General features: G+C 43.6%; 1 long non-coding RNA gene and 1 pseudogene across 1 annotated transcript; both read left to right on the top strand.

Annotated features, from left to right (window-relative positions):
- Window positions 1-1208: 1208 nt before the first annotated feature.
- Window positions 1209-6021, top strand: LOC139028234 (uncharacterized). The gene is made up of 4 exons (XR_011480419.1): window positions 1209-1928; window positions 2312-2395; window positions 3161-3260; window positions 3379-6021. It is a non-coding gene; the product is annotated as an uncharacterized lncRNA (long non-coding RNA).
- Window positions 6022-14063: 8042 nt separating this feature from the next.
- LOC111969016 (zinc finger BED domain-containing protein 4-like) lies at window positions 14064-15673 on the top strand (annotated as a pseudogene).
- Window positions 15674-23461: the final 7788 nt, after the last annotated feature.

Here is a 23461-nt window from a genome sequence, read left to right as displayed (position 1 = left end):
GATGCTCCTATTACACCCCTTCTGCACGCGGCACACAGACAGCAGGTTCATGTTTATATGTATAACTAACCGCTCAGTAGATCTGCTCACACAGGCCTGAGAATATACTGCCTTCTTTAGATCAACTATACCAGTACTTTTTATTATGAGCTTTAGAAGGCTGTGAACCACACGTAATGCTCTCTGTCACAACCAGGAAGGGCATGTCACTACCTTGTCTTCTGCCCTGATTCTTCTTAGTTTCAAACATATCCAGCCATATGGCGAGTGGGATTCATCCATTCTTAGTAATAATGTATTTAATGAATTGTGAGGAGATGACAGACTCTCCTGCATGCTCTGTGTGACAGACTCTCCTGCATGCTCTGTGTCATTCCATCTTTCCTCTCTCTGCTCCCCCTGCTCACTTTCATAGATATCTCTGGTAATTATGGGATAAAGGCTTATATAGCCAAGCAGCAACCTAGCACTGATTCATGTGAAGGTAGCAGGAAAAACAGCAGCCTTTCAGTGTGATAGAAATACAATGAAACCAATATGAAAGACGGAACAACTTAATGTTAAATTCATTTCAGGGCACTTGCATTGCTTTATTCCTGGAGACGAAGTGGAGTGTGTTTGTTGGAGCTGTTCTCCTCTGAGGCTGAGACACAGAGCTCAGTCCCCAGTCAGTGCTGTGATGGCTGGTGGACTGTCAGTGAGACATGCCCTCTAATGAAGCATTTGCTGAAGCGACAGATTCACAGACACAGACTGTTGTGGCTGCTGCCTCATTAAACCAAACGAGCGAGAAAAGAGGAGTAGGAGGAACGTAGGGAGGCCTTTAAACCCTAATCACTGATATATTTACATATCCACACACTGAGACAGGAGAGAAGGAAACATCTCCATGTTATGCAGGTAGTCTGAACTTCCTCATTTTTGGAAAAGTCATGCTCCAACATTTACCCTTATTTCCTGCTGTGAATGACTTCCTTGTTGAAAACGGAATCCTGGGAAAGTAGAGTGTATGTTGTTGAGGCAGCTCTGTCTCTGATTCTCTACCCATGCCTGGGCAGTTTGGAACGGGGAGGGGAGGAGATATGAGGCTCGAAAAAAGAACAGGGTCTTTCAAGCATTAACTTGGAGTTACAAAGTAACCTGTAGGGAGAGTTTCCATAGAAACAGCTCATTATAATGAAAAAGTATAAAGACAGGGAGGTTGCACACACCTTCCATGTTAACCACAACTAAAACTGGTTACTGCACTTGTACAGTTGCAACATACAGAGAGATGGTTTCAGAGGGGAAATGCTCATGTTGCCAGTGGGAGGATTTGAAGCCCGCTTTGATTGATAGCTATAGATGACAAATGGATAGCTGAGAGGTATGCCACCTCAACTAACAAATAAAGTTATGATGTAATTCATGGTATCATACTAAAGGGCTATGCTAATTTATCAAGAAAGAAAAGTCAACTACAGTATATCAAGAGCCGTAGCAGCCGTGGCGGAGCATGCCACACCACATACAGCCAAGCGAATGAGAGAACCTGAGCGGAGGACTCCAAAACAAGTGAGATGAGACAAGTTCCTCTGATTTCAATACTAAAGGTAATTTATTAACCAATTCCTGCTTGGCTGACCAACAGACTTTCGCTAAAAGCAAAAGCCTAGCATAGCATAGCAGCCTGACGGCCATAGCAGAGGTCTAGTAGTGGAGTATGGGCTCTACAGGCTCCAGGTCCAGGCTCAGTCAGGTGGCCCCGTGTCACAGTCAGACAGAGGGAGACCTGGACCAGCAGGCCAGTCATCCCACTTCACATTGGACCATCCCTGCCACACCAACCCCACTGGAGCAACAACATGAGCCGCTGGGACATAGGAGGACTACCCAGCTGCCCCCACTGAAACTGGAAAACCCTGCAACCTTCCCACCACTATCTACAGGTTGGTATACAAGCAGAACATTATTCAAAATGTTGTTGTCATCCTCATGAAGGATGAACTGTATTGTGTGTCTATGTGTGCATGTGCGTGTGTGTAAGTATCATCATAAGTATCATGCAGCCTCCCACAAAGTCAAATCAACATTTGGCATCCAAGCATCATTCATTCTCAGCCACCACGGAGACTACAGGTCAGAACAGTATAGCTTTCACTAAAATTGTACAACAAACTATTACTAGCATTCTTGTTCAACTGTTACTAAATTCCTACTTTGTTATTTTCCTATCTCTATGTGAGATAAATTGTATTTCAGTATAGTGTCAATTTTGAATCTGTTTAAATGGCCTTAATGCTTCAGTTTGATTTGTTCCCTATTGTCACAGGGCAGGGACTGGAGAGATGGGGGTGTCCTCCACTTTTCTACACCCAGCCAGGGGGCACACGGTGGCACCGGCCGCCAGCTACAGGTGCAGATAGATACTGTAATGGATTGACATGCTTAAGTTACTCAGTTGTTATAAGAGGAAATGTACGTGGGAAGGTGCGTAGCGTCCTCAGCAAGATAGCATTGTGCTTGGTCTGTGAGTGAGTGAGTGAGTGAGTGAGTGAGTGAGTGAGTGAGTGAGAGAGAGAGAGAGAGAGAGAGAGAGAGAGAGAGAGAGAGAGAGAGAGAGAGAGAGAAGAGAGAGAGAGAGAGAGAGAGAGGAGAGGAGAGAGAGAGAGAGAGAGAGAGAGAGGAGAGAGAGAGAGAGAGAGAGAGAGAGAGAGAGAGAGAGAGAGAGAGAGAGAGAGAGAGAGAGAGAGAGAGAGATGGAACTGCCAGCCCGGGCCCCTCCTGTTCCGGTGGGCCTGACTACAGTGCTGGTGGAATGGAAAGTGGGGTGGGCCACAGCCATGACTAGCCCTCAATGGGATGCTCTTTCAGGGTACGGGGAACAGGAAAATCCCCATGACCAGGCAAACACACACAAGCATGTATGCGGACATACACTCCCTCGCAAACTGACAGACTGATCATATTTTGTAAATGTTCATGTTTCATTGCTTAGGGCATGATCTAGAGATCCAATTATTTTCTATAGCATATTTTGGGTGAATTTTCTGTAACATATCGTTGGTGCATTATGTGTATACCGTGGAATGTGACTATATTATATTTCAAACGACCATTTGTTGGTGACCCATGAATGGTGTGGTCTTTCTGGTTGTGTGGGTTGGGTTGTGCTGGATAGGGAGGTCTCCTGGAGGCACAGATGGTCCTCAGTCAACATGCCCACCAGAGACAAGTCAGAGAACAGCGGGAACACGAGAGGATCATCTATACAGATAATTGTGAGACTGGAGACATTTTGTACCACCCCCACCAACTTGAACATGTTCTAACTGACGCATACAGTCCATAGATAAATGGTGTACTTGTATTATTGTCTTTCTCTCTTGGCCTCTATAGTTGGAGCACCAAGCAGCAAAGGGATACAGACACTGCATCTACTGAACAGGCCAACGCTAGGGGACATATTTTGGGATCGGATGACAGGAGAGAGCCTTGCCCTCAGGGAGATCCTCCAACAAAGCCCCCTTCCCCCAGAGCAAGGAGAGAGACAACAGTACCAGCCTGGACCACAACCACAGCGCCTGTGTAGGGATGAGGAGCTGATCAACAGAGACATGGCTTGGGGAGGCATCAGGAGTCCTCACCAGAAAACAAATACTCTCACAGACAGAGGCAGGGGAGATGGACGGTGGACCGACTTTGAGGAAAACCTTACCTTGGATGCTGGACTGTAAGACAGAGAAACAAGGAGATCCAGTTCCCAAACACTTGATCTCTTTAGGGGATAGTGAGAGGGCTAGTAGGTGGGACATGAGGCCCAGGCCTCTGGTAGACTGGCAGAGGTGGGGCATTGGTTGAATCAACGTTGTTCCACATCATTTCAATGAAATTACGTTGAACCATCATGGAATAGACGTTGACTTGACGTCTGTGCCCAGTGGTCTATATCATGTGGAGAGCGTGATTTGGGAACCTGAACTGGACTAGGAGCTGTTTATGAGGTTTAGTAATCTGGATTAAACTGGATCTCCAATCTCATGTTGCAAAATGCTAATTAACTTTTCATGGACACTTTATTTAGAAAAAACTGAAATTGTATCTAATTTATTTGTTAAAATGTTTGCATGTTACTGTATGATCGCATGGCAAAGTTAAATATTGGTTTGTTATCAATTACAAAATGTCAATTAAGAAAATGTGAATCCTTTCCTTACCAGGATTTCTGCATAAATTGGTCATAAAATTTTATCTGATCTTTAAAAAATTAAAATGTAACCTTTATTTAACTATGCAAGTCAGTTAAGAACAAATTCTTATTTACAGTGACGGCCTACCGGGAACAGTGGGTTAACTGCCTTGTTCAGGGGCAGAACGACAGATTTTTACCTTGTCAGCTCAGGGTTTCGATCCAGCAACCTTTCGATTACTGGCCCCATCTAAGTCACAACAATAAACAAACACAGTCGGCTTAAACTAATAACACACAAACAATTATATGTTTTCATGTCTTTATTGAACACACCGTGTAAACATTCACAGAGTAGGGTGGGAAAAGTATGTGAACCCTTGGATTTAGTAACTGGTTGACCCTCCTTTGGCAGCAATAATCTCAACCAAACGTTTTCTGTAGTTGGGGATCAGACCTGCACAACGGTCAAGAGGAATTTTGAACCATTCATCTTAACAAAACTGTTTCAGTTCAGCAATATTCTTAGGATGTCTGGTGTGAACCGCTCTCGAGGTCTTGCCACAGCATTTTAAATCGGGATGAGGTCAGGACTGACTGGGACACTCCAGAAGGTGTATTTTCTTCTGTTGTTGATTTACTTCTGTGTTTTGAGTTGTTGTCCTGATGCATCACCCAACTTCTGTTGAGCTTCAATTGGCAGACAGATAGCCTAACATTCTACTGCAAAATGTCTTGATAAACTTGGGAATTAATTTTTCTGTCGATGATAGCAAGCTGTCCAGGCCCTGAGGCATCAAAGCAGCCCCAAACCACGATGCTCCCTCCACCATATTTTACAGTTGGGATGAAGTTTTGATGTTGGTGTGCTGTGCCTTTTTTTTCTCCTCACATAGTAATGTGTGTTCCTTCCAAACAACTCAACTGTAGTTTCATCTGTCCACAGAATATTTTGCGAACATCCAGGTGCACCTTTGCAAACTTCAGACGTACAGCAATGTTTTTTTGGACAGCAGTGGCTTCTTCCATGGTGTCCTCCCATGGTCACCATTCTTGTTTAGTGTTTTACGTATCGTAGACTCATCAACAGAGATGTTAGCATGTTCCAAAGATTTCTGTAAGTCTTTAGCTGACACTCTATGATTCTTCTTAACATTGAGTATTCTGCGCTGTGCAAGTCAACGATTCTTAATCTTAAGTCTTCTGAGATCTCTTTTGTTCGAGGCGTGGTTCACATCAGGCAATGCTTCTTGTGAATAGCAAACTCACATTTTGTGAGCATTTTTTATAGGGCAGGGCAGCTCTAATCAACATCTCCAATCTCGTCTCACTGATTGGACTCAAGGTTAACTGACCTTTGACTCCAACTAGCTTTTGGAAAAGTCATTAGCCTAGGGGTTCACATACTTTTTCCAACCTACACTGTGAATGTTTAAATTATGTATTCAATATAGACAAGAACAATACAACAATTTGTGTGTTATTAGTTTAAACACACTGTGTTTGTCTATTGTTGTGACTAAGATGAAGATCAGATCAAATTTCATAACTAATTTATGCAGAAATCCAGGTAATTCCAAAGAGTTCACATACTTTTTCTTGCCACTGTATGTCATAAGCAAAGTGTTTCAGAAAATGTGTCCACCACCACTGTTAAACTATCACCTGAACGTATTCATATGATTGTGAATAGCAGCTGGCATCCTTACCATGATAAAATAAATGTTTTGCTGCTTCTGTGTAGAGCTGTTCTCTCTCACCTGATAATTGATCATTTTGTCACTGTGGTTAAAATAAGTCTCATTGTGGGAACCATTCTGTTTTCCATAACAAAGAAATGTGTTGTGGCAGTGCGTCAGTCTCTTATTCCAATATGTTTGAAGCCACAGCATGGGGCGCCCTCTAGGGATGATAGTGATAATCCAGGTGTGGAAAGGACTAACGTGCTTGGTGCAACACCAGTGTAATGTTCAGAAGGTGAGAAAGCACATTCAAAATAATACATTTGTCTTATGCCATCTTCAGAGAGAGATTGTTTTCTTTTCAATCTTAAATAAGTCTTAGGATTACATGGTATTTAGATTTAGGGGCGGCAGGTAGCCTAGTGGTTAGAAGGTTGGACCAGTAATCGAAAGGTTGCTGGATCAAATCCCGAGCTGACAAGGTAAAAATCTGTTGTTCTGCCCCTGAACAAGGCAGTTAGCCCACTGTCATTGGAAATAAGAATTTGTTGTTAACTGACTTCCCTAGTTAAATAAAGGTAAAAAGATAATACTTTTCAAGGAACCAAAGTGGCTTTAATCGATTTGTTAGTTTTCAATCTTATTTCATTATTATGATTAATACATCTCACTGGGCAAAAACTGGTTGAATCAACGTTGTTTCCACGTCATTTCAACCAACAAAATCAATGTGATGACGTTGAATCAACGTGGAAAACTGATTGAATTCTCAGTCATCAAAATAACATCAGCATTTTGTCTTTTTTCACCCAACTTTTAACCTAAATCCAATGACATAGTGATATATATTAATGTTTTCAACCAAATGTAAGTCAAAACTACACTTTGAACTGATGTCTGTGCCCAGTGGGATGGTATTTTTATATATTTTTTCAAGGACCCAAAGACCTCAATTTCAATACTTAATCTTAATGGAAATATGTGTTCCCTCAATGGCCATTTGATCTAGCTTCAAGGAGAAAGTATTTCAAAAAATATATTTTGTTTGGTGAGAAGCACACAGAAGATCTCTTATGTTCCCTAGTTCCCTTCAACATTGAAAAGATCTATTGCACTTCAGGTCTCCTTTTACCATAACAGGAAATTGCTTTTTGCAACACTCCTCTCCACCTCAATGAAGCCCAGATTGAAGCTCTTAGCAGGACTAGAGAGACAAAGTGGAACTGGCCAGCTATCAAACACCTGGGTCCACAATGTTGAACACACAACAAGAACAGGGTCAGGTGCATTTCGTTCTTGAATTGAGTGAGAGGTGTCAACTTTTCCAATGATTTCTGAAGCTTCTAGGCTACTGTATATAGCCCTTATAAAGGGTTTATGATGAAGATTCAGTTTGTGTAGTCTTACTCTCCTTGTGCCTTTGTTTAGTCTTCTAAGAAACAAGGACAGAAGCAAGCTGTTTTTTTGTTTGTAATAGCTCTAGTTTAGTACAGGTCAAGAGCTAGGGTGTGGTAATTTTCTGTTAATTTCCACTGGCCACTATAATGCCACAAGTACTTTCAATACACCAAAGAAAACTGTGCTACTGGTCTCCTTTTCCTCCTTCCTAATCTTGCTGGCTTTTCTGTGGCTTTGATGTTTCCCCTCATAGGGAGCTTTGATGCAACGGTACTGACCTTACCTTCTGGATGGTAGCGGGGTGAACAGGCCGTGGCTCGGGTGGTTGAGGTCCTTGATGATCTTTTTGGCCTTCCTGTGACATCTGGTGCTGTAGGTGTCCTGGAGGGCAGGCAGTGCGCCCCTGGGGATGCGTTTGGCAGACCACACCACCCTCTGGAGTGCCCTGCAGATGCGGCGGTAGAGTTGCCGTACCAGGCGGTGATACAGCCCGACAGGTTGCTCTCAATTGTGAATCTGTAAAAGTTTGTGAGGGTCTTAGGGGCCAAGCCAAATTTCTTCAGCCTCCTGAGGTTGAAGAGGCGCAGCTGCGCCTTCATCAACACACTGTCTGTGTCGGTGGATCATTTCAGATAGTCAGTGATGTGTACGCCGAGGAAGCTTTTCACCTTCTCCACTGGAGTCCCGTCGATGTAGATAGGGGCATGCTCCCTCTGCTGTTTCCTGAAGTCCATGATCAGCTCCTTTGTTTTGTTGGCATTGAGGGAGAGGTTATTTTCCTGGCAGCACTCCACCAGGGCCCTCACCTCCTCTCTGTAGGCTGTCTCATCATTGTTGGTAGTCAGGCCTACTACTGTTGTGTCGTCTGCAAACTTGATGATTGAGTTGGAGGCGTGCGTGGCCATGCAGTCATTGCTGAACAGGGAGTACAGGAGGGGGCTAAGCATGCACCCTTTGTGTTGAGGATCAGTGAAATGGAGGTGTTGTTTCCTACCTTCACCACCTGGATGCTGCCCGTCAGGAAGTCCAGGACCCAGTTGCACAGGGCGGGGTTCAGACCCAGGGCCTCGAGCTTAATGACGAGTTTGGAGGGTACTATGGTGTTGAATGCTGAGCTATAGTCAATAAACAGCATTCTTACATAGGTATACCTCTTGTCCAGATGGGATAGGGCAGTGTGCAGTGCGATGGCAATTGCATCGTCTGTGGATATATTGGAGCGGTATGCAAATTGAAGTGGGTCTAGGGCAGAGGTGAAATGTTCCTTAACTAGCCTCTCAAAGCACTTCATGATGACAGAAGTGAGTGCTATGGGGTATGGTAGAAAATTACAAGATTATGTTATAATACTGTTTTATTTTATTTATTTTATTTCACCTTTATTTAACCAGGTAGGCCAGTTGAGAACAAGTTCTCATTTACAACTGCGACCTGGCCAAGATAAAGCAAAGCAGTGCGACACAAACAACAACACAGAGTTACACATGGAATAAACAAACGTACAGTCAATAACACAATGGGGAAAAATTGATATACAGTGTGTGCAAATGAGGTAAGATTAGGGAGGTAAGGCAATAAATAGGCCATAGTGGCGAAGTAATTACAAGTTAGCAATTAAAAACTGGAGTGATAGATGTGCAGAAGATGAATGTGCAAGTAGAGATATTGGGGTGCAAAGGAGCAAAAATAATTACAAAAATAACAATATGGGGATGAGGGAGTTGGATGGGCTATTTATAGATGGACTATGTACAGGTGCAGTGATCTGTGAGCTGCTCTGACAGCTGATGCTTAAAGTTAGTGAGGGAGATATGAGTCTCCAGCTTCAGTGATTTTTGCAATTCGTTCCAGTCATTGGCAGCAGAGAACTGTATGGAAAGGTGGCCAAAGGAGGAATAGGCTTTGGGGACGACCAGTGAGATATACCTGCTGGAGCGCGTGCTATGGGTGGGTGCTGCTATGGTGACCAGTGAGATGAGATAAGGCGGGGCTTTACCTAGCAAAGACTTATAGATGACCTGGAGCCAGTGGGTTTGGCGACGAATATCAAGTGAGGGCCAGCCAACGAGAGCATACAGGTCGCAGTGGTGGGTAGTATATGGGGCTTTGGTGACAAAACGGATGGCACTGTGATAGACTGCATCCAATTTACTGAGTAGWGTGTTGGAGACTATTTTATAAATGACATCGCCGAAGTCAAGGATCGGTAGGATAGTCAGTTTTACGAGGGTATGTTTGGCAGGATGAGTGAAGGATGCTTTGTTGTGAAATAGGAAGCCGATTCTCTATTTAATTTTGGATTGGAGATGCTTAATGTGAGTCTGGAAGGAGAGTTTACAGTCTAACCAGGCACCTAGGTATTTGTAATTGTCCACATATTCTAAGTCAGAACCGTCCAGAGTAGTGATGCTGGACGGGCAGGCAGGTGCGGGCAGCGATCGGTTGAAGATCATGCATTTAGTTTTACTTGCATTTAAGAGCAGTTGGAGGCCACGGAAGGAGAGTTGTATGGCATTGAAGCTCGTCTGGAGGTTAGTTAACACAGGGGCCAAAGAAGGGCCAAAAGTATACAGAATGGTGTCGTCTGCGTAGAGGTGGATCAGAGAATCACCAGCTGCAAGAGCGACATCATTGATGTATACAGAGAATAGTGTTGGCCCGAGAATTGAACCCTGTGGCACCCCCATAGAGACTGCCAGAGGTCCGGACAACAGGCCCTCCGATTTGACACTGATCTCTGTCTGAGAAGTAGTTGGTGAACCAGGCGAGGCAGTCATTTGAGAAACCAAGGCTGTTGAGTCTGCCGATAAGAATGTGGTGATTGACAGAGTCGAAAGCCTTGGCCAGGTTGATGAAGACGGCTGCACAGTATTGTCTTTTAACGATGGCAGTTATGATAACGTTTAGGACCTTGAGCGTGGCTGAGGTGCACCCATGACCAGCTCGGACACCGGATTGCATAGCAGAGAAGGTACGGTGGGATTCGAAATGGTCGGTGATCTGTTTATTAACTTGGCTTTCGAAGACCTTAGAAAGGCAGGATAGGATAGATATAGGTGTGTAACAGTTTGGGTCTAGAGTGTCTCCCCCTTTGAAGAGGGGGATGACCGCGGCAGCTTTCCAATCTTTGGGGATCTCAGACGATACAAAAGAGAGGTTGAACAGGCTGGTAATAAGGGTTGCAACAATAGCGGCGGATAATTTTAGAAAGAGAGGGTCCAGATTGTCTAGCCCAGCTGATTTGTAGGGGTCCAGATTTTGCAACTGTTTCAGAACATCATCTACCTGGATTTGGGTGAAGGAGAAATGGGGGAGGTTTGTGCAAGTTGCTGTGGGGGGTGCAGGGCTGTTGACCGGGGTAGGGGTAGCCAGGTGGAAAGCATGACAAGCCGTAGTAAAATGCTTATTGAAATTCTCAATTATCGTGGATTTATCGGTGGTGACAGTGTTTCCTAGCCTCAGTGCAGTGGACAGCTGGGAGGAGGTGCTCTTATTCTCCATGGACTTTACAGTGTCCCAGAACGTTTTGGAGTTTGTGCTACAGGATGCAAATTTCTGTTTGAAAAAGCTAGCCTTTGCTTTCATAACTGCCTGTGTATTGGTTCCTAACTTCCCTGAAAAGTTGCATATCGCATCGAATAAGGTTTTTCTCAGAATAAGGTTTTTCTCAGAATAAGGTTTTTCTCAGTACTCTCTCATTTGCGTCTGTGTGGACTGAGTTGGGCCTCTGGGGCTTGGGCTGGCAATTGATTTATGATGGCTTGATGATTAAAAACCTACAGCCTGCATTCCATAGAATGAGTTGGTGTTTGTGTACTATGAGGTACCAGGGAGAAGATGGCTCTGGTATGGATAGCTGATAAGAAGAACCTTGTCTTAGGGGCAAAACCTTGGGTTCTATTCAATTGGAATAGTCTACACAGCAAATGCTATCTTGCTGGGGGATATTACTTTCTCACATACAAAACCTCACCTTTGACCCATTCCACACATCGGTTGTTTGTCATGAAAATTCAGGAGGAAGAACTTTGCTATAAAGAGCTGTAACCAAAATCTGCTCGTGGGTACTCAGCGATCACCTCCGGGTGATTGTTTACCAGCTCCATTATTGCAATAATTAATAATAAAGTTTCATTGTTTTGAAGAAATAACAAAGTCTCTCTCACTTGGTTAGAATTTCTACGACAGTGGCTATAGTCATTTAGTTCAGTTACCTTTGCTTTCTTGGGTAGAGGAACAATGGTGGACATCTTGAATCAAGTGGGGACAGCAGACTGGTATAGGGAGAGATTGAATATGTCCGTAAACACTCCAGCCAGCTGGTCAGCGCATGATCTGAGGACGCGGCTAGGGATGCCGTCTGGGCCGGCAGCCTTGCGAGGGTTACTCACATCGGCCATGGAGAAGGAGAGCCCACAGTCCTTGGGAGCGGGACGCGTTGGTGGCACTGTGTTATCTTCAAAGCGGGCGAAGAAGGTGTTTAGCTTGTCCGGGAGCAAGATGTCGGTGTCCACGACTTGGCTGGTTTTCTCTTTGTAATCCCTGAATGTCTGTAGACCCTGCCACACATGTCTTGTGTCTGAGCCGTTGAATGCAACTCCACTTTGTCTCTGTACTGACGTTTTGCCTGTTTGATTGCCTTACAGAGGGAATGTTTGTATTGAACCATATTCCCAGTCACCTTGCCATGGTTAAATGCTGTGGTTTGCGCTTTCAGTTTTGCGCAAATGCTGCCATCTAGCCACGGTTTCTGGTTTGGGTAGGTTTTAATAGTCACCGTGGGAACAACATCCCCTATACACTTCCTGATGAACTCAGTTACCATGTCCGTGTATACGTCAATATTATTCTCAGAGGCTACCCGGAATATATCCCAGTCCGCGTGATCAAAACAATCTTGAAGCACGGATTACGATTGGTCAGACCAGGATTGAATAGACCTTAGCACGGGTACTTCCTGTTTGAGCAAAATGGAGTTGTGGTCTGATTTGTCGACGAGAGGACGGGGGAGGGCCTTGTATCCCGGAAGGGGGAGTAACAGTGGTCAAGCTTTTTCCAGAGTGAGTACTACAGTCAATGTGTTGGTAGAACTTCTGTATCGTTTTCCTCAAATTTGCTTTGTTAAAATCCCCAGCTACAATAAATGAGGCCTCAGGATATGTGGTTTCCAGTTTGCACAAAGTCCAGTGTAATTTCTTGAGGGCCATCGTGATATCGGCATGGGGAAAAATATACACGGTTGTGACTATAACCAAAGAGATTTCTCTTGGGAGGTAATACGGTCGGCATTTCATTGTAAGGTATTCTAGGTTGGGGGGAACAAAAGGACTTGAGTTTCTGCACGTTATCACAATCATACCATGAGTAGTTAGTCATGAAACATACACCACTGCCTTTCTTCTTCCCAGAAAGTTCTTTATTCCTGTCTGCGCAATGTACTGAGAACCCAGCTGGCTGTTTGGACGGGGACAGTATATCTGGAGAGAGCCATGATTTTTACATCATTTTACATAATTATGACATAACATTGAAGGTTGTGCAATGTAACAGCAATATTTAGACTTAGGGTTGCCACCATTCAATAAAACACGTAACGGTTCCGTATTTCACTGAAAGAAACGTTTTGTTTCTGAAATTACAGTTTCTGGATTTGACCATCTTAATGACCAAAGGCTCATATTTCTGTTTGTTTATTAAATTATAATTAAGTCTATGATTTGATATTTGATAGAGCATTCATTCAAACAGCACTTTACTGCATTTGCCAGCAGCTCTTAGCAATGCTCGAGGCACAGCGCTGTTTATGACTTCAAGCCAATCAACTCCCGAGTTTAGGCTGGCAATACTAAAATGCCTAAAAGAACATCCAATGGTCAAAGTTATATGAAATACAAATGGTATAGAGAGAAATAGTCGACGTGTCATAATTCCTACAATAACTTGCGGCTGAACTTGAAAGGGGTTCCTTCGTTATTTTACCGTTCATGTCTTCCATAGYGAATGTCTTGATCTACTTCAAATAAGGTCTGTGTTTCGTGCAGGCTTAAACCTCCTCTGCGTTTTGATACTCGTGTAAATCTCGCTAGGATAAGGTAAGGTTTGTCAACATATTTTCATAAATCCACTCTACAAAAAAAAGAATTTGCTTATATTTAGCCTATATTGATCAGAGTTACCTTGTCCTATGTATATCTACACAGTTATCAAATTGTCAAGGTGGTGTAAGCCTACACGAAACACAGACCTTATTTGAAGTGAATCTAAAAATATCCTATGGAATAAATGAACGAAGGAACCGCTTTTCAGATTTTGCTGTAAGGTGTCATGGGAATTATGACTCACACTTTGGTAGTCAATTCTTACCATGCCCATTATTAAAATAGGATTTCCTGCATATAGAAATTACAGTTTTTCTTTTCAACATTCATCACAGGTAACTTAAACTCTAGTTTTATTATTCAAACAGTTGAGAATATGTGTCTCCTAAGCAGACTCTTCAGTATCCTTGTCACTTCAGAGTGCTGTGCGTGTGTGTGTGTAAGATTATATTAATTTTACAGATGGCAGAGAAAAGCACCAGCGTGGGACTATTACATTGAATTGGCACCAGGGAAAGCAAGGTGTCTTATTTGTGATAAAGATGTAAGCATGGGGTCAGCAACCTGTGGATTCACCTTAAGAACACCTATCCAAAAGCCCATAAGGAAGCAATGATGAAAACAGCTAAACGCAAATTCTTTGCAAGGAAAAAGTGATACAGACACGTCACAGACATCGCAGGCTACAATCGTACAACTTTTTAATAAACAAGCAAAATGGCAGGACAAAGACCTAAGAAGATGGATAAAGCAATTATTAAGATGATAGCCCCTGACAAGCAGTCATTCACAGTGGTGTCGAACGTTGGTTTTCAGCGGCTGATTACTCTTGCTAAACCCCGGTACAGGATCAAAGATGAAAAATGATACCGCACAAAAATGCTAGATAAAACACATGAAAGAGCTGTGATGAAAGTGAAGAATCTGATGGCACCATTGAATGCTCCACACATGGCATTCACAACTGACTGCTGGTCAGGCACTACAGAGTCCCTGATGAGCCTTACTGGACATTTAATTGACAATGTCTGGACAAGAAAGCAGGTTGTGCTGAATGTCAAGACTATGACTGGATCACACACAGGAAAGTACATCAGAGAGATGTTTTTAACCATGTTGGAATACTGGGAAATCCACACAGAATGTGTAGTGCCTGTCCTCTGGGACAGTGGGGCAAACATGGTGAAGTTATGAGACTGGCAGAGCTTCCAGACTTCAGCTGCAGTACAAACACCCTACAGCTTGTAATCAATGATGGACTATCCAGTCAGAGAGCTGTGCTAGACATTATGCCATGTTGAAGAGCTGTGCAACTCACTTTGACCACTCTGTACTGGCCAAACAGAGGCTGAGGGCCATTCAGGAAGAGCTTGGCCTTCCCAAACACAGCATCATCCAAGCAGTTCAAACTCGCTGGAACTCAACACTACACATGTTGCAGAGGATGTTTGAATAGAGACGTGCACTGAATGTGTATGCAGGTGAATACAGACACATCAGCAGTTTGTCTGCTGCACAGTGGGACATTGTCTCTAACCTAATTGAGACTCTGGCACCTATGGAGGAGGTGACACTGGAGATGAGCCACTCCGACTCTACAGCCGCATGCATCATCCCCAGTGTGTCAGTGCTGAAGCTGATGCTGCAGCAGGAGGGTTCTTCTACTCAAGGCATCAAAACTTTACGGAAGACCATGTTGGACAGTCTGACAAGGCGGTTCCCCAAGGCCGAGGAGACAAAGTGCCTGGTGCTGGCAACTGTCCTGGATCCACGTTACAAAAGCTATGCTTTCACCTCAGGGACAGCACTAGAGAAAGCAAAAGAGTGGCTGAAGGAGGAATCTGACCTACTAAGGAAGCCAAATCCCAGAGCCACAGCAGAAAGGACTAGTGTAGAGGAGGACTCAGATCCAGGTGCAAAGAGTCCAGATAGATCAGCCACCCAGTCTGGTGGAAAGCCTCTACGCTAGAATCCTTGGAAGCCAAGAGGGCAGGGCTGAAGTCCAGTGCAGTTTTGAAATTGAGTTGGAGCGTTACCTCACAGAGCCTGTCATTGACAGAAAGAGCAGTTTGCCTTTGGAGCGGTGGAAGCAGAATGAGGACAGACTTCAATCACTTGCTCCACTGGCAAAGAAGTTTCTCTGTCCCCCATCTTCTTCAGTCCCTAGCGAGAGAGTGTTCAGTGAGGTGGGGATCATTTATGATAAGCGGAGGAGCAGACTGACAGGGGAACATACAGACAAGCTCTGCTTTCTGCACTACAACCTAAAACCTCTTAACTGGGAATATATTAGGAACTACCAGCTTTCATATGTTCTCATGTTCTGAGCAAGGAACTTAAACGTTAGCTTTTATACATGGCACATACTGCACTTTTACTTTCTTCTCCAACACTGTGTTTTTGCATTATTTAAACCAAATTGAACATGTTTCATTATTTATTTGAGACTAAATTGATTTTATTTATGTATTATATTAACTTAAAATAAAAGTGTTCATTGTTCATTCAGTATTGTTGTAATTGTCATTATTACAAATACATATATAAAAATCATTCGATTAATCGGTATCGGCTTTTTTGGTTATCCAATAATCGGTATTGGCGTTGAAAAATCATAATCGGTCGACCTCTAGCATGCACTGTGCGAAAAACGTATTCTTGTACTTCTTCTTCTTTTTCTTCTTCTTCTATGGTAATATGGCGGTTCGCAAACAAACATTAGAGGTGCATGCCGCCACCTACTGTACTGTGTAGTCAATCACCCCCCCCTCCCCCCCCCCCCCCCCCCCCCCAATCCTCATCCAACCCTCAATAAAACTATTACACAATCAATCTTTCCCGCTCTTCCACATACCGGTACTTACAACAACACATCATCACATGCTCCAGTGTTTCATCAACCGTACACTCGATACACAAACCATTCACATGCTTGCCAACCAGATGCAATGATGAGTTCAATGTACAATGTCCAAGGCGCAACCGACCAAACACCACCTCTTCCTTCCTAATCTGACCTTTGAATCTTGGTCCACCGTCCTTTCTTTGGAGGGCATATAAATACCGGCCCTTGGGCTCACTGTCCCATGAAAAACAACTTTACGACACTCATAGAAGTTAATTTGCTGAGGAGTAGCATACAAATCTTTGGAACAGTGTACTATCAAGAAGTCTACAAATTGTATTAAATAATTGAATGCAGAAATAAAATGACATATCTATAAATCTAAATTACGTTTTTTGTTTAGTGTGTCAAACAGACAGAGCTCAACAACATGTTCTCCATCCATACCACTGGATGTCGTAGAAGGCTTGACAGTGTGAGGGTAGCGCTTCGTCCTACACTGTCGTTGCATTTTGGTACACCAGAATTACATTCATTTCCAATGAAACGCTGTGTTCCCCTTGCAGCATTGTGTTGCAGAGGCAGTTGCAGTGCGTTCGGTGTGGTGCATACATTGGATTTATCGAAGTTTGTGTCAAACTGTCTGCTTAAATGGCTTGACAGAAATTGTAGAAGGTGAATGTTGATTTTTTGTTGCATACATATCCAGATAATGCTGCGTACTATTCTGCGCAATGACGCTGTCGGTGTGATCGAAGCGTAAGGAGATTAAAGGTATACTCAGCAATATGACGTAGACAAAGAAAGTAAACAGCATAGTGGGTCAATTTCCGCAACAACTAAGAGTATAGAAGCTCAAGGCTCAACTTTTCAACTGTTTTGGTCCCGTGGCTCCGACGCTGTAAGAGCGTGAAGCAAAACCGTGCACATGCACAGGTACTGTGTGTGACTGTGTGAGAGTGAAGTCTTGCATCTCACCATAGCTGTGGGAAGTACAGGTGCTGGAGGTGCTGCAGCACCCACTGGTGGTGAGATGAACAAGATGGCACCAACAGACATGGTCGCCCTGTTCCTAGCACCTAGCCAACTTTGTAGTATTTTTTGTGTATTTATTTCTTACATTATTTGCTCAGAACGTTTCTTTCACTATGGGCTGCTCTAAGACTCCACTGACGGAGAAGAGGAATATAAAGTGGGCTTTTAGTCCGACTCAGGAAGCGTGCATACCATCCACTGCTTCCGAGCATATTACACGCTAATGTTCAGTCCCTGGACAATAAAGTAGACAAGTTCAGGGTGAAGATCTCCTTCTAGAGAGACATCAGGGACTGTACATTTCATGAAATCATGGCTTTCTTCGGATATACTATCCCTGTCCATACAGCCAGCGGGGTTCTCAGTACATTGTGCGGACAGGAATAAAATAAGTCTCCAGGAAAAAAGCGGAGGTATATGTTTCATGATTTAACTACTCATGGTGTGATTGTGGTAACGTACAGGTACTCAAGTCCTTTTGTTTTCCCGATCTGGAATACCTTACTATCAAATGTCGACCACATTACCTCCCAAGAAAATGTTCTTTGTTCGTCGTCACAGCCGCGTATATTTCCCCTCAAGCCGACACCGCGACGGCTCTGGACTTCATGCAAACTGGAAACTGCCTATCCTGAGACTGCATTTATTGTAACTGGGGACTTTAATAAAGCAAATCTGGGGAAAACGCTAAAGAAGTTTTATCAGCTGCGCTACTCGCTCATCAAGAATTCTTGACCATTGCTACTCCCCCTTCCGGGATGGTGGGGCGGCAGGTAGCCTAGTGGTTAGGGTGTTGGACTAGTAACCGAAAGGTTGCAAGATTGAATCCCCGAGCTGACAAGGTACAAATCTGTCGTTCTGCCCCTGAAAAAGGCAGTTAACCCACTGTTCCTAGGCCGTCACTGAAAATAAGAATTTGTTCTTAACTGGCTTGCCTAGTTAAATAAAGGTAAATAATGGCTACAAGGCCCTTCCTTGCCCTCCCTTTAGCAAATCAGATCACGCCTCCATTCTGCTCCTCCCTTCCTATAGGCAGAAACTTAAACAGGAAGTACCCGTGTTAAGGATTGTTCAATGTTGGTCTGCCCAATCGAAATCTATGCTTCAAGATCGCTTTGATCATGCGGACTGGGATAGGTTCCGGGTTGCCACTGAGAATAAGAGGAAGTGAATAGAGGATGTTGTTCCCACTGTGACGATTAGAACTTATCCAAACCAAAAACCAAAAACCACCAATTACGGGTTATAAAGGGAAAACCAGCGAAGTCACGGACACCGATTCCTTGCTCTGGACAAGCTAAACACCTTCTTTATCCGCTTCAAGGAAAACACAGTTCCAGTGCTGGGGGAGCAGCCCGTATCCCTAGCCGCTCCCTCAGAGCATGTGCAGACCAGCTGGCTAGAGTGTTTACGGACATATTCAATCTCTCCCATCCCAGTCTGTTGTCCCCACTTGCATCAAGATGTCCACCATTGTTCCTGTACCCGAGAAAGCGAAGGTAACTGAACTAAATGACTATCACCCCGTAGCACTCACTTCTGTCATCATGAAGTGCTTTGAGAGGCTAGTTAAGGATCATATCACCTTCACCTTACCCGACACCCTAGACCCACTACAATCGCCATTGCCTCTGGACAAGAGGAATACCTATGTAAGAATCCTGTTCATGAACTACAGCTCAGCCTTGAATACCATAGTACCCTACAAGCTCATCACTAAGCTTAGGCCCTGAGTCTGAATCCCGCCCTGTGCAACTGGGTCCTGAACTCCCTGAGGCACACCCTGTATATAGACAGGTGTGTGCCTTTCCAAATTATGTCCAATCAATTGAATTTACCACAGGTGGACTCCAATCAGGTTGTAGAAACATCTCAAGAATGATCAATGGAAACAGGGTGCACCTGAGCTCAATTTCGTGTCTCAAAGAAAGGGTCTGAATACTTATGTAAATAAGGTATTTCTGTTTGATATGTTTATACATTTGCAAAAAATTCTAAAAACCTGTTTTCACTTTGTCATTGTGGGGTATTGTGTGTAGATTGCTGAGGATTTTTTAAATTTTTTTAATCCATTTTATAATAAGGCTGTAATGTAACAAAATGTGTAAAAAGTCAAGGGGTCTGAATACACATAACCCCTTATATGTATGAGTGTTTAAATTGATCATCACCTTAGAAAGTGCTGTCCATTTCGTTGTGTTAGGCTTTGAAACAACATCCACATTGACCATGTTTTCCACTCAGTTTCAAATTGATCAATCACAGTGAGGTGAGTTTTAAAAGCATGATACTGTTTTGATAAGTGTTTGATGTGATTTTCAATTACATTTGCATTGATGTCAGCGTGGTTAGAGGGACAATAGAGCCCTGAGTACCAGGCCATTAGCTACCTTTTGATCATTAGTGAGTTGGGTTCTACTAACACATGTCCAGAGTGCATAAGAGGAGATTACCATGACCCAATGGTCACGTAGAATTTTACTGCAGTCATGACTGGTCACGCAACAGCCCTAGTCGTGGTGAATTAAGACAATCAGAAGTCGGACATCCCCAAATGGGCACTTTCCTACATTTGTCCGCAGCAGGCCAGTAGTACTTCTCTGCGTGCTCAGGCGCCCTCGCTCCATCAACATTAAGAAGACAGCGAAATCAGACACATGCTCGTTGCTCACATGGAGCATTCCAAACAAAACACAATGAAAAAATGTACAACACTCAGAAAGGATGGTATGACAACCAAAACTTGTTTCTCACACGTGGATCAGGTTGTGAACTCTGCAAACAACGTTTCCACTGCAAGAATAAGAACAGTAAATGACTGTAGGCCTAATTAATCCATGCATTAACAGAAATGTATGTAACCAAATGATGGGGTTAACTGTAAATGTACTACTGGTGAATTTATAAAAATAAACAATAAAAGTGCAAACAATTAACAGGAGACAGCTCACCATATTCTGGAGAGCTGAGCACATTCTGGAGAGAGATGTGCCAAATGTCTTTGTCACACACTCCTCCCCTTCTTGTCTCAACATTTAACATTTTCCTCAAGACACATTATCTTCACACATATTTGAGATGCATTGCTTTCACTGACAGCCACATCTCAATAATCAGCGCGGCCTATTGCTACCTGCACTGCACAAATTGTGGGCTACCCAAATAGGCATATATGCCTACACGCTTATGATTTGAAACAATCCACAGCTTTAAAAAACGAGTGGTCCAAAATTAAGCATTTTCCTACAACTGAGCAAATCAATGTGGTACCCCTTTGTGCTTTGTATAATATCATGTAGGTTCCACAGTTGAGCGCAAAGATGATGGAAAGAGAAAGACCATGGGTATTCATAAACTTTATTACATGATCTTCTTAAAAATCAGATGCTTTTTATTCTCCGTTAGGTCAAGTAGATCACAAGTCAATGAATCAAAAGAAATTGCCCAGAATGCAGCATCTCAATTTAGTTGAATGCCTATGGTATGGGTTCAAGGCATTCTAGCAAAGGCTTGTTAAAATGAGCCCATTAATGTAGAAAGCCTTATTTAACCAACAATGCCATGTCTGCCAGTGGGAAGCCAGTAACTGCACAGTCCTCAGGAGTCAGGCTGACAACAGGATGGGTTGCTCAAGAGCTTTAGAGCAATCAGCAACTTTTTAAAAAACATACCCTTTACCAGTTCACTACACACACACACACGGGCACGCACACACACACACACACACACACACACACACACACACACACACACACACACACACACACACATGTCTCATTGGTCTGGCGACAACATTTACCACTTTGCAATGACCCAGTTTAAGCCATATTACATGTTGAAATAGCCTTTGTTTATGGAAAAACAACATGCCTATTCTGCCCTGCCACTCTTTAGGCCAGAAGTTCCCCAAGTCCAGTGAGGTGTCACTAGACAGCACTGTGAGTTTCTTAGGGCAGCTCCCAGGACCTACAGATCCTCTCTGCACTGACCTTACAGTCAAAGTAAGTCAGATTCTTTCTAGACAATGGAGATGCATCTAAAAACCAAACAAACCAGAAACTTTTCATTATGTTTTTCAGTTGTTACTTTTGAGTGCCAGACTTGACTCTGTTCTCAATGATGTGTAGCCAGCATTCAGTGCTGGTCTATTCCTCTGCAAAACCTTGCATAGTCACATATTTTGGGTTCTAATGCTGGTTTCATTATTATTATGAAAATAGGTGTATTAGTGTGAATTCTGAATGCACACTCTGTTCTCTCTCCTCTCTGCAGCAACTGGACAACAGGATTCTGGTGACCAGGGTTTGAGTCTGTGAAACGGACAGCATCCAACGTTATGAACCAAATGGTCAAAGTACTGTAACTGAATGGTTTGTTTCTGCTGTTGTTCTTACAGTCTCGGTCTCATCTAAGATGCAAAATGCTGTTTCACATCTGTTCTGAACACAGACCAATCCCTGTTCTGTGAAAGAATTGCCTTTATTAAATAGAGATAATGTTATTTAACTGAATTCTAGTAAAGAGTAGTACTACTGGATAGAGATATTGAAATTATAAAAAATGGTTTGATGCTACCATTTTTGGAACTTGTTTGGCCACCCCACTCCACATCTCTTTAGAGAGTGTTGCCACCCTTAGCTTTGACAGTCCCACTTCAGTCCCACCCCTCCATCAGCCGGATAATTAGCAGCTGGGGCCTTGTTGTCAGCTGGAGCTGAGGCCTGTGGGAGACGGGGCTTGGGCTGTGAAAGGGTAAGCTGATCTGGGCAGAGTCTGTGCCACAAAGGCCCCTCTGGAGAACTGGCAGGACTCACTGGCCCTCCCTGTGACTGCCCTGCCTGTCAGCCAGTGGTCTCTTCAATACCCAGCCTCTCCACTGAACCGCCCTCTAAAAAGTTGAGGCCCCAGCTGGCCAGATGACTGGCTAATTGGAGAAAACTGGGTGTGGTGGCATTAAATATTACATGCCAAAAATTGGTTTAGCGTAGGGGCCCGGATTCAGGTCCTAATTGCAATTTGATTAGAGTAGAGCTCATCCATGCATGACCATGATAAAAAAAACTTAGAATTAAAAGAAAATGCATAGGCAGGTCTACAAAAATGTAACAAAAAAGTGAACAAAGCTGTTTCCCAAGACATACTATATGTAGACCCTGTTTTTAGTAAGGAAGGTACACTGAACAAAAATATAAAATGCAAATTAATTTGGCCCTAATCTATGGATTTCACAAGACTGTGCCTGGGAGGCCCACCTGGGAGGGTCCACCCACTGGGGAGCCAGGCCCAGCCTATAAGAATACGTTTTACCCCACAAAAGGGCTTTATTACAGCAGAAATGCTCATCAGTTTCATCAGCTGTCGCGGTGGCTAGTCTCAGATGATCACGCAGGTCAAGAAGCCGGATATGGAGGTCCTGGGCTGGTGTGGTTACACATGGTCTGCTCTTGTGAGGCCAGTTGGACGTACTGCCAAATTCTCTAAAACGATGTTGGAGGTGGCATATGGGAGATAAATTAACATTCAGTTCTCTGGCAAGAGCTCTGGTGACATTCCTGCATTCAGCATGTCAATTGCAACGCTCCCTCAACTTGAGAACATCTGTGGCATTGTGTTGTGACAAAACTGCACATTTTAGAGTGGTCTTTTATGTCCTCAGCACACAGAGCACCTGTGTAATGATCATGCAGTTTAATGAGCTTCTTGATATGCCACACATGTCAGGTGGATGGATTATCTTGGCAAAGGAGAAATGCCTCACTAACCGGGATATAAACAAATTTGTGCACAATATCTGAGAGAAAGAAGCTTTTTGTGCGTTTGCAACATGTTGCGTTTATATTTTTGTCCAGTGTATATATAATGGTCATATAGACACTGCTAAGTATGTGAACATCTGGTAGTTGAAGAGTTAAAACAGGGGAGATTGTGATCCACTGTGAGTGTGTTCCACTGTAGCCAGATTCCTCTGAGTGCTCTATTGTCCAGCACTGGCCTTTCTTGCCCTCTTGCTGGTGCAATAGCCACATTCTCACCAGGATTTCCCACCAGGAGACTGACCATGACCAATCCTCTGTCAATTGGAACCAATGCTAACATTGCATCCTGCACCTTTTTATGTAGCAGTATGGTATGGCAGACCACAGGACCTCCGAGCCTTCCCTTCTTCCACATTGATTTGGCTTTAAGACCCTGTGTGTGTGTGTGGTGTGTGTGTGTGTGTGTTGTGGTGTGTGTG

The sequence above is a fragment of the Salvelinus sp. IW2-2015 genome, linkage group LG9 (assembly GCF_002910315.2).
Source record: "Salvelinus sp. IW2-2015 linkage group LG9, ASM291031v2, whole genome shotgun sequence".
NCBI classification, from domain to species: Eukaryota; Metazoa; Chordata; class Actinopteri; order Salmoniformes; family Salmonidae; genus Salvelinus; species Salvelinus sp. IW2-2015.
This window is presented reverse-complemented; position numbering and strand designations above follow the sequence as displayed.